Below are 13,924 nucleotides of genomic sequence, written 5' to 3'. Positions count from 1 at the left end.
ACAAGCTAACAGACTGGACATATGTTGGTGCTATATACCTCATCTGGCCTTCCTTCCCTGATAGCTGCAGAGATAGGTGGACACCCCAACTAAACCTCCCTGTGCGGTGAGTCAGAGCTCTCCGTCAACTTCATCCGAGAAAAAGGTCCCGACGCACCAAGTGCTGCGCAAGCACACAAGAAGCAGACTTTGGCTTTGTGGCTAGACACAGCTATGGGCAGCCTCATCTGGTGCTGGCAGCAGTCCTGCATCTGGAGACCTCCAGAGGTCCTTCCAGCCAACACTTGCAGGATGCCAGCTCTGGCAGAACATTACATAAGGGAAGGAAAGGTTTCCATTTTATATTTTGGCTCCCCTGGGCAATGGATGCAAAGGGAGATAAACAGTCTTGCTGCAGTTAGGCGGCACAGATGATCTGCAGTAAAACAGAGTTGAACCCAGTCCTCATCGGTACCAGACCCATTCTTCAAGTGAGAGCTGAGTGCGTGCCTTGATATCCAAAATTTTAAGGGAAGAATTTTACCTTTTTTTTTTTCCTGGCAGAAAATTTAATGAAGTAATTTTTAGATACCTCCCGATTCAAAAGTAGTCAGTTTTCTGCACTCCCCTCCTGCATCCCTCCTGTTCTCTTGCTTCCCTGGGAGAGCAGCTTGAGCACAAAGACGGGAGTGAGCCGTGCCTTATGCTGACCAGGTCACCCAACTGCAGTGGCTGGGGAGCAGGATCCAGGCACCAGTTGGGGTGCAGAATCACAGCTTGCAGCTTAGGGTAGCTGTACACCCATGAGGACCTCACTTTCCCTGCCACATGGCTGTCTGGCTTCGTGTGCGACTGTCCACTAGCTCACAAGCTGCAAGATTTAGTTTCCTATGCTCCAGAGCTGTGCTATATGGCACCAGGAGGCCACATAAGCTTACAGTGACAATGATGTCCTTTCTCTGCTCTCCAGATTACTCTAGTAACCTGCAGCAGAGTTTTGCTTTTCTCAGCTTTCAGACCACAGGGCCGGAAATGAGTCCTTCCCGTTGAAGCGCATTTGCTGTAGTCTCAAAACAAGATGCACCCCTCTGAGGCCAGCAACTTGAGAGAGGGTGCATAGGGGAAACAGCCTGTGTCATTTCTGTCTCTCTGTTCTTGAGAATATTTTTTATGGGTTCTGAAAAAAAAAAAAACACCCAAGACCCATGTCTTGCAGGGAGAGATGTGAGACTTGAAATTGGCATGTGGTTCCAGACAGTCCTTAAACCTGTGCAAAACCAAGTTTTGTTTCTCATTGCTGGTGAGGCAAACCACATGCTGGGCCATGCAAGGAGAGGCAGATCCTCTGCTGGGCATCCACTGGTGAGGGATGCAGAGAAGCTGGGCAGGGGCCAGCAAACAGCTGTAAGGCAGGAGGGGGCATGGGGCATGTAGCCTGCAGGCAGAGCCGGCAGAAGCTGGGCTTGGCTCACCTGGCTGAGGGGAGGTATAAGGGGGGTTTAACATCAGCCTAAAACTGCCAGAAGGGCAATTGGAAATAGCTGAAGGCTTTCTGGTAGCCTCAACTGATGCAGCAAGGGGCAACAGCCACACAGCGCTGTGGGGTTTTAGTTGGCACAGCTCCTTCGCCAGCAGCCCTGGGACAAGGCACCAGTTAGGTAGGGACAATCCCTGTCCTGGGGAGGGAGTTTTAGCCACACAAAGCCTGGGGGGCTGGGCGAGCCACTGGGCTTGGGCTGAGACCCCCCTAAGAGCCTTGGTACTGCTGGGGCCCTGCAGACTGTGGACCACGTTCTGGCTTTATCTGACCTTCGGCGGCACGGTGGGGAGGATTGGTGATTTAGGCCTGTCTCTGAGAGATAGCCAATGAAATGTATCTTGGACTAATTAGGCTTTAGGGCTCAGGAACTCAGTTCCAGTTGCCTGGCCTCTGTTTTGACCCCTTTTTTCTTTGAAGTTCATAGAGAAGAGGGGAAAGGAAATGAGAGGAGAGGCCCTGCTTTTCCTGTAAAATGCCTCATTCCTTATAAAATCGTTTGGCAGAAATCTCTTTCAGCTGGACAAGCTGAATACTTTAATATATGCCTGCAGTCATTTGCCTCCCTTGTCTCATTCCTCTGGATGCTCAGTCACTGCTCTGCATCAGTAAACCGCGGATGCACAGACAGAAATACACCTCAGAGAGGTAGCAGAGAAGATCTCCAAAAGCCTGTCAGGGGGCTCTGAGTTGCAGCAGCTGTGTTATTTCCTGGGCTGGCTGGAAGTGCACAGCACCACACGGTACAGTGGTGCCAGCTCCAGCTCAGCGCTGGGTCTTCAGACCTTTCTTCCAGGCAAGCCTGCAGGGACACACAGCTTCCAGCCTTTGCCAGGCCATGGAGAAACCACACCAAGCATCCCCCCTCCTGTGTTAATGTTGCATGAGGAGGAGAGCAGCCCAGGCATGGTGAGGGAGAGGCACAAGTGTCTCAGATCTGTCCTGGGCACTAAGGATGTTTCAGAGCAGGGGGGTGCCGACAGCCCCAAAGGAAGTCAGCCATCTTCCCTCCCTCCCACCATAATGCAGAATCACCAGGACGTCTTATTAGGAAGGCATCTCTGGAGGTCTGTAGTCTAACTCCCCAGTCCAAAGGTAGATCAGGTTGTGCTGGGCCTTGTCAAGTTGAGTTCTGCACACCTCCAGGGACGGAGATCTGGTCTCTGAGGTGCACCACCTTCACGTGGAGGAATTTTCTCATGGCTAGCTGGAATGTCCCATCCTGCAGCATGTACCTCTTGGCCCATGTCCTGTCCTTGTCAGCCTCTGAGAAGAGTTTGGCTCTGTTTTTTCCATAACCACCTTTCAGGCAGTGGATGACCCCTATGATGACCCCCTGTGTCTTTTCTCCAGGCTGGGGAAGCTCAGTTCCCTCAGCATCTCTTCATACGCCCTGTGCTGCAGCCTCATCACCACCTTGGTGGTCGCTGCTGGACTCTCTTCAGTTTGTCAGTGTCTTCCTTGTACTGGGTAGCCCCAGACTGGACACAGCACAGAGATGAGTCTTCAGCAGCACTAAGTGGTAAGGAAGGACCACGTCTCCTGTGCTGAATTTCACAAAGTTGCTTCTGGTCCATTCCTCCAGCCTGTTGAGGTCACACTGGGTGGCAAGCCTTCCTAACGAAACATAGCAACTGCTCCCACCATTGACATTAGCTATGGGCTTTTTCTCATATTTTCTTAGGATGGGTTGAAACCCACCTTTCCACTAGACGTGTGCAGTGGGTCAGCAAGGGCCCTGAGAGCTGCCTGGGGTTTCCTTCTCTCTTGGCTGCGCATCCAGGGTGAGCCATGAGACTCACTGTTTCCCTGGAAGGTGGTCTTGCTGCAAAAGGCAACTCTCACAGAGTGTGGTTAGAGCTGGAGCCACTCTTACTTCTCCTTTTGAGAGGTGAAAGCATGGCCTGAGTGTGGTCAGAGATTTCCTGCACCTACATTCAGTGGCGGGCCACCTGCAGTCCTTGAACTGAAGGTTTCACATCCTCTTTCTGACCAAGCCTACCCCACTGCTGCAGGGACGAGGACCAAATCTAGCTGCTGCGGGGCCTGAGGTCTGGTTTGGGTGAAAAGCAGTGATGGGGAGTCTCCGGCTTGCCCAGTGCTCCTCACGTGTACCTGGGGGTCCAAAGGGGTCTGCAGCAGTGTGTAAAGGGCCAGTTCTCAGAGTACCCAGTGGCTTCATCTCAGCCCTCGTCTTCTGGCTTGGGCATCTTGGAAGCACTGGCACCTTCGCCAGGCTGCGAGGAGCAGGTGACCTAAGGCTGGTTAGGGAAGGAGGATGCTGGAGGGAGGAGGCCAGGGAAGGTAATGCTAACACTGGGTTGTGCAGGGAAGTTTTCTGCCATTTGCAGTGAGGACCAGCAGCTGAGGAGCATGGGGAGATCCAGTGCAACTTGCAGATGACCAGGCAGTTGCTGGAGTTCCCATGGAGGACAGCTTTCAGGTTCCCGCCCCATAGTGTTTCCACATGCAATAAGCACACAGAGTCTCCAGAAGCCACACATGCAACTATGCACCAGTGTGAGGGCATGAGGGTGCATTAAATGAATAGAGACACAGGCACCCCAGCACAGTTTTCACAGAGGTGCCTGCTATGCTTACTCCTATGTCCTAAACAACTTGTGATACAAGAACAGCCAGACATTTGTTTGGACGCATACAGAGCAGCAGACACCTCCTGAAAGCAAAACGTGGCATGGTGTACTTGGGCTGTATCATCTTGGAGAGGAAGACCACGTTACAGATTTATTTCTGAAGCTGGACCTTGCAGTCCATTGGAGTGATTTTAACGTGTGACTCATGTCAAAACTGCTTCAAGGTTAAAAGTAAAATTAGAAATTAGGCTGAAAGGGCTGTTATTCACATGCAAAAATTGATTCAAGACATTTGCCTTTCATTTTTAAGGACTGCAGGCAGGGGAGAAATGTGAGAAGAATAATTTCTGTGTAACTGGAGACTAATCATGAATAATGACACTCCCTGGTGACGTTAAATAGGATTGAGTATATTTAACTTGCAGGCTGTGTTATATTTCCAAGTCATAATTTTGGGCTGGGCTCTTGGACGCTTTTACAAATGAGGCAAGATGCGATAACATGAGTGGTCAGAGTAAGGAAGGAACAGGGAATAGTGTTTGTGGCTTGGCAGATGGCAGCCTTTCTTCAGGGTTAAACCCAACCCCTGTCCCTGCCTGGGGATCCTCAGCACCAGCAAGACACTCTGTGTGCTTGAAGCAGTGGTTGCATTGCTCTGTCACCAGAGTGAAACACCTTTGCCCGTGACTGAGGCTTGGCTCTGGAGGAAAACAAACCGTCTGATAGCACAGCAAGGCTCATCTGCACCCGGGTTTCAGGCTTGGAGGGCTGGGGTTTGATGTTGCATGCTGACCACTGTGCTTTCCTGTGCGGCATGGCAGGAAAGCATCCAGGTGGCTGGGATTTCAGGCACCAGCAGCATGAGCAAGAGCTCTCTCTTCAGGCCATTCCTCCCTGACACACCAAACAAAAGCAGTTTCGGTGCCTCAAAATGTCTGAGCTGCCTGCCCTTTGTTCAGCCATGTTTCTGCCTCTGGGTGTCTCTTGGGGTGTGCAGTGCAGGGGACCAGCTACTGTCCCTTTGAATGAGCAGCGTCCTGCTGGAGAAGGGTGCTTTCTCCCAGGTTAAGCATGTGCAGGACAACCACAACTCCTCTCACCCATCTGTGTGGAAGCCAGAGCAGGGGGAAAACTCGCCAGGCTTTTTCCCCAGCCAGCTAGGGAAGGCTGGGCTGACAGGAGGGACTGCCACCGGGGCAGAGAGACACTGCAGCAGCTTGTACTGCTCCTGGGCTTGTGGGAGGTGGCAGTGTGGGAGCTGGTGTCCTCTTGCTGCTCTGTGTGTAGCCTGACCATAATGAACCTCAGAGTAGACAAGGCACACTTTAGAGACAAGCAGAATCCTCCAATTAAAAGTTTGGTTTGTCTGCAATATCAGCATGCAGCAGGGTGGCTGCTTGAGATCCCCAAGCATCCTATCCTGTCCCTGTCACTGAGGTGCACACACTTTACAGGGGCTGAAGTCAAAGTTTGAGAGTCTTGGAAATATCTGCAGGGACTCTCCCCTTACTGTTTTTGTAGCCAGGACCCCAGGCTGAGTCGGGAGAAGCCCAGCTCCTCCTGGCAAAGCGAGAAGAGCCAGCTACTTGACATTCAGAAAAAGCAACTCTATCTCTGAGTTGTCGTCTTTGTCTGCAGAATACCCTCTAAGTGAAGACCACAGCTGCCAGGGTGAGTCACCTTGCACCCTTGTCTCTTAACAAAGACAGATTTAGCAGGTATTTGCGCCTAAGTAGGATTTTCTTTTGTTTGTGGCAACGTGAGAAGCTGTAGGCATTGCTTAGTGATTTAATTTCAGTTGTGTACCACAGACCATGTTTTGCGCTTCATTGAGTAACTTAGTAAAGCTCATTCAGCCACCACTGTTTATGATAAACTTGCCTCACCCGAATGGTTTTGGACCCCCAGCAGTGCTGGTGGTAGAGCCTCCGGGGGTCTCCAGTTCCTCTTCCCCATTCAGACCAGGGCTGAGTGTGCTGAAGCAGCTCAGCTCAGAGGTGGCAGGGACTGAAGATGGCCCTAGGGTAGTGGAGGTGAACACCCGGGGCAGCTCCCCTGCACGTCGGGCAGGGTGGTGTGTGCACACCTCCTCATGCTCTCACCTGTCTGTGCACAGAATGGCTGGGGGACGGGGCTGAGCCCAGGGTGATGTGCAGGGTCGCATTGGACCCAGCAGCACAGGAGCTGCTGACCAGCAGCTGGTCAGGACAGCTGTGGCTTTGTGCAGCTGTGTCTAGGAACACCCCCAAAGATGGAGACCTCCGCCCTACCCGGTGCCCTGTCCTCCTGCCCATCCCAGTTGTGGTGGCTCGGATGGGGGATTCCTGTGCGCATAACAGTGGCAATAAACACAGCCAAAGTACCTGCCTATGCTAAGGGTATCTGTGGAGGCACACCAAGCGATGAATGCTGGTTGTGGGTCTGATGTTCGCACTACAAGGAAAGGAGACCTACTGGAGACCTTTGACATTTCCGAGCTTGGCTGTACAAGCCCTTGAAGCTGTCCTTGCTGTGAGCAGGGGTTTGGAGCTGGGCACCTCCAGAGATCCTTCCCAACCTGAATTTTCCCATGATTCTGCTGTCGTTGCAGGTTTGCTTGGCTTTCGTTCTTGTTCCTCTAAACAAGAATTTGTTGAGAACAAATTTGCTATAGCTTGAGCACTGTTGTGGTGAGAAAGCTGTACAGAGGTCCTTCTTCCTTTAATTGCTGCCCCAGGAGAGCTTTCTCATGGCTTATACCAAAAGCGCAGGTTGCCACCCAGTGTCAGACCTTTGACAACCTTGGGCCTTTTGGACATGTTGGCCGGGTCACAGCACCATGCCAACACAGAGGGGCCATGGACATGGCAGAGGATCCAAGGATGGTCCCAGAGACTCATTGCTGGTATTTAATGAAGAGTTTTGTACCTCTGTGGTGATACTTGTGTGAAAGGGAGCCTCTCCTCCATCCCAGACCCACGTGGCCATGGGGACTGTGGAGAGTTGGGCTTGGACCATCTCCATCCTGACGTTCATCTTACAAACAGCACCATCTTACAGATGGAGCATGCCATGCTCCAAAACTCTGCCCCAGGAAACAGAGAAGGCCTCTCCACAACCGAGATGCACGGCTGTTTTCTGAAGGCAGTGCTGCACTCTGTCACATGCGTCAACCAAGAAAAATGTTACAACAAATACCTGTGCTGGTTGTACTTCCCTGTGACAGGAGTGTGACTTCTTTCAAGGCATGTTTCAGCTTCAGGCATCAGTTTGCTGTGGTTTTACTGGAGCCTATATGAGTGCAACGAAAGACCTGGATAAAGAACCATCCCTCATCTGGAGAAACTCTGTGGACACCTTTGTGGGGTAAAAATTAAAACACAAAACAAAACACAACAGATCCCATCTAGTGCTCTGTTACAGGCTAGCTTCAGGGTGCATGGTGTTGGAAAAATTATTATGGTAACCATTTCACAAATCATTAACCTCGTTGCTTTTCAAATGCTTACATAAATTGCCAACAGCATCATGTCTCGGGACAAACCCTGCTATTCAAAGTTTGACTAGTTAGGGAAATTATTATAAGCATCACAAGGGATCTACAGGTAAGACCCTGAACAAAACTCTGGCTCAGGTTGTTTTCCTCTTTTGTAGCCATTTTTATTGCTTTTAATAAAAGTCTTCCTTTGCCAGGGAACATCAAAAAACAGAAGAAGTGCAGCAACACATGTCTGCAGACAAAAGATTAAGTTCTAGAAAACAGGAATTTTATATGTATATATATACATACATATATGTACATGTATACTTACATACAGTGCTGGAAATAATCATTATGAGGGAGTGGCTGACACAGTTAAAGGCAGAGCCTCAGTCCAGAGGGACGTCTCTAAATGGGAGGTACCGGACCACTTGGATGTTCACAGAGTCCAGCAAGTAGAAGTTCCAGGGGTGCCTGGTGCACACGGGTGAGGGAGGGATAACACTGAGCATCGGTCCAGGCTGGGAAGTGACTGGTGGAGCTGCTAAATAGGGTTCGGAGGTAACTGTGAATACGAGCTTGAACATGGGCCAAAAGTAATTCTCACTGTGAATAATGCAAACTGCTTACTAGGCTGTATGAGGAGGACCATGGCCAGCTCAGTGGAGGGGCGTTGGAGACTTTTGGGTTTCTGTGAGTCCAAAAAGCTCTTCAAGACAATGCATTATATAAGGAGAAATGCGTGATGATGCTGGCAAAGTGCAAGAAAGATTCCCTCGCAACCCTCTGCAGACCTGCCAAGGTTGCAGGTTGTCAGACCACTGGAAACCCAAGTGTTCCAGCAGGGAGACTGAAGTGGGCAGGCATGCTGGCAGAATATGGCAGGCAAGATGTTTTGCTGTGTGTTAGGCACTGGAGTGAACACTACACAGCTTGCTGGCACGGCCTAAATAACTCATTGCCTGGATGGGGCTGCCATGATTGCTGTGCCAGGGTGCAGGGTGCCAGCAATGCCATTGCTTCTGTTTCCTCCTGGGGCCATTGCTCCCAGCATGCTGGTTAAGGCAAAGGTTAGTGTGGGTCTTGCGACATAGCCTGTTCCTTTCTCAGTAAAAATGGGAGGTTTTTGGCATTGTCTGCTGTCCTTCGGCTTGTTCTTATGTTTTGCTTCAGCTAGGCGTTGTTTTCTCTGGAGGCCTGGGATCCTTTGCCACACAATGTTTCCAGTGCTGCTCTTGCCGATATCACTGTGGTTTCTGCTGGGTGGGTTTCTAACTATCATACTATCTTGTGTTAGCGGAGCAGGGGTTGCTGAAACTCTGGAGCAGTCTCCGCCCTGAGCTGTTGGTGCAACAGCAGCCCATGGAGTTAAACATTAGCAGAAGTTACTTATTTCCCCTAAAGGAGGATCTTTATAGCTCTGCCCTTATTTTGTATTGTACTCCCAGCAATACCATAACTCTGACAGCAGGGGTTAGAAATTTGATTTGTTAAGACATTGCAATGTCATTATGTCTGGTGGTTTTTCAGAGTTTCCTGGATGTTACTTGAAACAGGATAATCACTTACTCATGTGCAACCAACGACCACATGGAAGCTGCTCACAAAAGAAGCCGCAGCCTTTGCTAAAAAAGGAACTCCTGTCTGTTTTATTTTTTCCAACCAAAATTCCCCAAACAAATTAATTAAATTTCTCCCCTTGTTCTGCCTTTTGTGTTTGCTCTCACTTACAAGCAACCCCAGTAGGGGAATGGAAGATATGGGACTTAGAGTAAGCACCTTGGTCTGAAGTTTTTCCTGTAGCTAATTATTTCTAGTCCAGAGATGTCAGAATGGGGAAGATTTTCTTCTTTGTACTCATTTGTCTGCATTCACATTACCATAGATGGAATACTTTGGAGAAGATAGAAGAGAAGGATTTCAGTTTAATCAGGTCCAGGCACAAATTTTGGACCAAGAGCTAATACAGCAGAGCATCAGTAACATCTGTCTCCTCTCTGCACTCAGATCCAAGAGGACTCAAGAGCTATCCAGGCATTTTTATGGCAGAAAGATTTGCTTATTCAAGAACTGCCTCCCCTTTTCTCCTCTTTAGTTTTCCTCTTGTTCTCCCAAACGCAAATCATTAACCTTTATTAACACCAGGTCTGAAAAACATTTCTATGTTTAAATGTGAACACAGATGGGTGTTTGTTTTTGGGGATGTCAGTCAACCAGGAATGCGTAATCAACATGAGTAATGAATTACGCCTAGCATCTCCATCTGCTCGGGCATCCAGGGGAGCCCAGAGCTGGACTGGGTCAGGATTCCTGGGATTGAGAGCCCAAAGCAGGGGCAGGCCAGGGAGGAGTCAGTTTCCCAGCAGGGAATGAAGCTTTTGTGAGTAGGGGTAGAACTGTTGGCGCATGAGCGCAGCTGGAACATGGGAGATGTGGTGGGAAGACATGCTGGTGCAGTGAGACGTTAAGTGGTGGCTGAGTGGGTCTGGAGGATGGATGGAGGGGCTGGGCTGGGTCTCTGGCTCCAGGCAGGTCTGGTACATGAGGTGAACCCATGGTGGGGTACAGGGGTGGGGGGTGCTGCACGGGGACGGCTCAGCCTGGCACACGTCAGTGGGAGCCACCCCAGGGTGAAGGGCCAGACCCTGCTGGGGCCAGACCACTTTCCATCGACGACTGTTGACTGTTCTGGAAATGGGGCAGAGAAATGTAGATGGGGCCTAATCCAGCACTGCCTCTGCCGGTCTCCTGTGTTTTCAGGCAGAATGCAGCTCCTCCAGAAGCAAACAGGAGAGGGAGGGTTCAGTCTGCTCTAAGATGAATTGTCTTTGGGAGGTGCCCAGGTTGCCTTTTCACAGCCTCAAGCCCTAGGAGTGATGTTTTGTGGCCTTTTGTCTCTTCCCTCCACCCTCATCTTTGCAGATCATTCACGGGCCCTTGCCAGAGACTAAAATCGATCTGGTGTTAATGATCCACCTCAGGTCCTAAAGCTGGGGGACCCTGCAGGTTGAGCTTTTGCAGGGACTGTGAGCCACTTCTCTTTCTTGGCCAGATCCTCATACGGTGTAACATTACTTCATCTGACATCAGCTGTTGTCTCTCGTTTGTCACACTGGGGAAGGCCACCAGGCTAAATCATGGCCCCTCATGAGGGCCTCTCTCCTGGTAGGTTTGCTGAGACTGGCACCTTCAGCAGCCACCAGAGAACAGGTACTTGCTGGGACGTCCTGCATTTTTGCAGTGGTGAAGTGGCACAAGTGACTCATGCGGCTTTCAGTCACGGCACTGGGAGGGACGACTCAGCTGGGTGTTGTGTAAGTTACAGCCCTCGATGTAGAGAATGGAGGTCTTCTACAGGACATGTCCTTTGGAGGTCCTGCGAGACTTGGACAACCAGCTGGCTCATACTAGCAGGAAATCTGAGGAACACTTAAATCAGAAGGGAACTCTGGACCACTCTTAAGCTGCTCAAAGCAGGCTAACCCCAACGTCAGGTCTGGTTGTTCTGAGCCTTATCAATTTGGGTTTGGGGTATGTCCAAGACCAGAGACCCTACCAGCCCTCTGGTCCCCGGCTGCACCCCTCCTGCAAGGAAGCAGCTTTCCCTTGCATCCAACAGCACCTCCCCTGTGGCAACCCTTTGCCCAGACAATGATAAAGTAAACATGTATGTCTACCTTCTCACGGGCATCCTCCTCCTTGGGCACACAGGGACAGCAGCAAGACATGAGACCACGAAGCACTGTGCGCCCGTTGGGAAGGGGTCTTTGGGGAGTGCAGGCAGCTACGTGCTGTCTGACTGCATGGGGAAGAAGCCAGGAAACCCAGTCCCTGAGCCTGTGGTGGGGCTCGAACCGAAACAATAAAAAAAGGCTTCCAGAAGCACAGACCTGCCTCCTTTGCCCTCCTGCCCTGCCTAGCTGCTGCGGGGCGAGCAGGAGAGACGGCGGCGGGGAGGGGGCTTTCTCGCTGTCTCCACAGGCAGCAGTGCCAGGGTCTCTCTCCTTGCGGTCTCAGCTGCCGGCGGTGGGTTGGAGCTGTGCCTGCCGGGTGGCGGTTCAGCCCACGGCTGACTTTTTCCCAGAGGAAAAAGAGGTTTTTGGCAGAGGTTGGTTTGCTGAGTGTGATGGCATTTCAGGTGTGATGACTGCGGTTTCCACGGCAACTTGCAGGTGTGAGTCAGCATCTCCCTGCTGTGGTGGCCGGGAGCACACAGAGCTGCCTGTCCCCAGCTTCGCTGCGGGGACAGCACACGAAAACACAATGCTGGGGCAGGGAAGGGGAGTGTGTATGAGATCTGAGCTACGCTGGGGGCAGGAAAGACGTCAAAGAGAGGATCGAATCAGTTTTTCTGGCAGCTAAATGTGGGGATCCCTTTTGCAGAATGGGGGTTGCCCGTGCCCACCTGAAGGACCTGTGCTTTGCTTCACGTGAAGCTCCTCTTAGCTTCCCCCAAGTGTATCTGCTTGTAGTCTTGCCATGCGCTGGCTGGGCTGTGCAGGTGTGCAAAATGCTGTGTCCAGATACACACTGGCTCAGACCCATAGGCAAGAGCAACGAGAGAGCTGAAGCATGGTCCTTCCCTAGGCACAGAGATAACGGTCTTTGTCTTTGAAGCTGCAACTCGACAGCAGGAGCCATCAGTGTGAAGGGCTAGCAAGTACCACTGTGTGCTCTGTGCATGACCCACTGCAGCTAGGGCCCTGCATGGAGCAGGGAGCTGCAAATTACCGTTAGCAGCAGCGATGCAAACTCTACCTTATGCATCTGTGGAAGTCAGAGTGCATAAAAGCTTCCAGGCAGTTCCCCATGCAGCCCTGGCCTGTGAGCATCTGCTTATAATGAGGGAACAGGAGGGTCAGGAGAAAGTCTGGCTGGAAAGGCAGGACTTCACCCAGCATGCACCCACCCATGCTGGGCCTCCTTGCCCAAGCTGTGCACCCAGCGAGTATCCTTGGCAGTCACTGTGCCAGGTCTGGGTGCCAGAAGAGATTGGTGTCTCTGCTCAGGATGTGCAAGGAGCCAAAGGCAAGCCAATAAGAAATGGAGAGGCTCTTCTCCCTCCCTGGGCCAGGAAAAGGCGTAACGCCACTAGTCATGCAAGCGCTGACAACCTTTCTGGCATTCAAGGTAGGCTTCAGTCTTACATGTGTGGAAAAATATGTTTTCTTCTGTTGGGGGGCTGAAGTATTCAGTCCTCATCCACTGACTGTGTGAACTGATTCAAATTACCGGTTCACTGTCCCCTCCTGAGCAGCAGGTCTGGACGACAAACAGGGCTGTGAGGATGCGGGGAAGTCCCCCAATGTTTCCTTAAGTAAGTGCTCTGTTTTGAGACTGATAAGTGCTGTGTAAATACTGGTGTGCTGGGAGCAAGTTGTGCTTGAAACATGAAACTCATCTGAGAAAGTTCGTGTTCTTCCTCCGAGTGCATAGCAGGGTTGCTAGCAGGATCCAGCCCAAATGAAGCACAAGGTGGGAAAACCTGTCTTGCATCCATCCCTCAAGGCATTGCTGTCCCCAGCCCCTTGCCGCCCTTCTTGGCCATGTGGTCCCTGTCCCCCTCTGCTATGAATTCATCGGCACCTCGCTTCTAAAGGACCATTGCCCTCAGCCTGCTGGTTTCACACTTCCTTGTGTCCAAGGCTGTGGCCAAACTGCTTTGAACTCCTGTAACCTGCAAGCAGGCTCCTTCCCCCTTCCCCCTTATGCCACAGAGGATGTCTGTCACAAACAGCAGCGGAGCCTGCCCTTGGGGCCAGAACAGCCCGAGCTCCTCTCCCCAGTACAGCCAAAGCTCCTGGGGTCTCAGCTGTCTCACAATATGTTTGTAAATCTGTGTTTGCAGTGAAGCGAGGCTAATTTATTTCCTGGAGGTTGCCCCAAAAATGTTGCAACTCAGACTTTCTCTGCCATAGGATTTTGGTGTTCTACAGGTTGTTGATTCTCTTCTATGCATTGATCCCCAGGACTGAACCTCCTGTGTGGGGGTTTGACCCTCCACAACTACTCAGATTTGCCTGGAGCCATGAAAATGGCAGCTTCCTAGCCCAGCAGCCTTATTCTCTGTGCTGTGGTCCAGTGCAAGATGTCTCTTCTGCCTTTTGATATACTAGGACCTTGCAGAAATGCATACATGAACACAGACATACATGATCCTTGGGATGATGTTTTGCCAGGTATGGTAGATGCAGCGTAAGATACACCCAGATGTTGCGCCAAACACAGTGTGGACCCACAGCACGCTGCAATATATTTGAGCAGGTGAGGGTGTGGTCATGACCAAGGGTTTTCAGCCTCTGATCCATCCCCATGGTGCCTGGCTTTTTGGGCATCCTGCAGGCTGTTTCCCTT

This window comes from Buteo buteo, chromosome Z, assembly GCF_964188355.1.
Source record: "Buteo buteo chromosome Z, bButBut1.hap1.1, whole genome shotgun sequence".
In the NCBI taxonomy this organism is placed as follows: domain Eukaryota; kingdom Metazoa; phylum Chordata; class Aves; order Accipitriformes; family Accipitridae; genus Buteo; species Buteo buteo.
This window is presented reverse-complemented; position numbering follows the sequence as displayed.